This window comes from Laccaria bicolor, genomic scaffold (assembly GCF_000143565.1).
Source record: "Laccaria bicolor S238N-H82 LACBIscaffold_206 genomic scaffold, whole genome shotgun sequence".
In the NCBI taxonomy this organism is placed as follows: Eukaryota; Fungi; Basidiomycota; class Agaricomycetes; order Agaricales; family Hydnangiaceae; genus Laccaria; species Laccaria bicolor.
In genome coordinates this window covers 1-1,664 of record NW_001890064.1, presented here as the reverse complement: position 1 = coordinate 1,664, position 1,664 = coordinate 1, and positions in this window count along the sequence as shown.

Genomic DNA, 1,664 nt, shown 5'->3' with positions numbered 1-1,664 from the left:
GATCGTATCTGCCATGCTTGCAATGGCCCTCTTACACAAGTAGAAATATGAAGCTGGGAGACCTAGCTAATGCGAGGTGAAATAATCAAAAATGTGAATGCTGTGGTGCTGCATTGTGGCTTCCTGAATATAAAAAGGACTCGTATCTGCCATGCTTGCAATGGCCCTCTTACACAAGTCTGAGAAATCGCTTGCAGCAGCGAAAATTTGAGTTGGACAGCTTAGAGAGAGCATACCGCAAAACTACAACCAATAGTAAGTATGGGTTTTACACTACAATAAAATATATACTAATTGACTGTTATTAGCTAAAAAAACTTCAAGAACATTCAGAGTCTCAGATAAAGCGCAAGGAACCAGGGATTCAAAAGCTTGCAAAGAAATACAACAATCTCTGCAGTGAACTAGAAAAGATGATCAAGGCAAAACAAAGTCCCCATGGAGCACGTGCACCACATAAAATAGCTACTGAAGGTCTTTTCAAACTTGATGTTGATGATGACATATGGCAGGATGTTGGTTTGGATGATACAGATCTGTCATCTGAAAATGCAATTCCACAGTGGCTTGGAAATGAGGATGTGCGTAAGGGAATCAAAGCTTTGCTGGAGTTGGACCGATGCAAAGAGGAACTGAGAAGACTCTCCTATGAACGCAGTGCAATGCAAGAATGGCTTATTGAAGAGTGGCAATGTGTTATAAAAGGCATTGAAAATGAACAAGATATCAATATCATTTATCAACTGGATTTAAGAGCCAGCTTTCTGGCAGGATAAAGTTCGTTTGGTCATTCCACACAAGTCTATGGATTCATCTTGGGGACCAACATTAGATGACCTGGCACATGTCAGAAAGATAGAAATGATGGAAATGGTGGCAGACCAGGACAGTAACACAGAAACTGTCATTGCAGTAAATGATGATGATGATGATGATGATGATGATGATGATGATGATGAGGATGAGGAGGATGAGGAGGAAGAAGATGGTGAGGAGCTGGAATTGTTGGAGGCAGTTGAACTATTGGCACTGTCAGATGAGTTTCATAGTGGCTACAATAGTTGAGACAGAACATTTTTCCAATTAAATAAATACAGTGAATATATTTCAATGAGTGTATTGAATAGTTTCAGTTGAATATATTTGGTTGAATATATCTAGTGGTGAGTCAGCAAGTAATGGATATAGATATTGATGAGTATGGCATTGATGGTGTCTGTGATCTGGTTGTTGCAGCTATAATACAATCTACTCAAGTCAACAAAGAACATATGCTCACTTCAGTCACCCACCTTGAACAAGCTATTAGCCTTGTAAAATGTAAGAATGTATCCAGGCTAATAGGTTGTGTGGCCATTTATTTTTTTGCCTTTGGGAGAAAATATAATATTGGATTGGGTAGAAAATATTTGACCTGTAATATTGTGACCAGAAATGTTTGGGTAAATAAATTGTGTTCAAAAATATCCTAGTCAAGTGAAAGTGGTCAGAAATATTTGAAGGGGTTCAGACTGGTAAGAAATGTTTGAAGTGTGTCAGACTGGTAAGAAATGTTTGAGCCAAGTCTAACTGGCCAGAAATGTTTCAGTGGTGTGACATCAATCAGATATATTCTAAGCATGTCACACTGTTGAAAAATCTTTTAGCCTTGTCACATGGCTCAA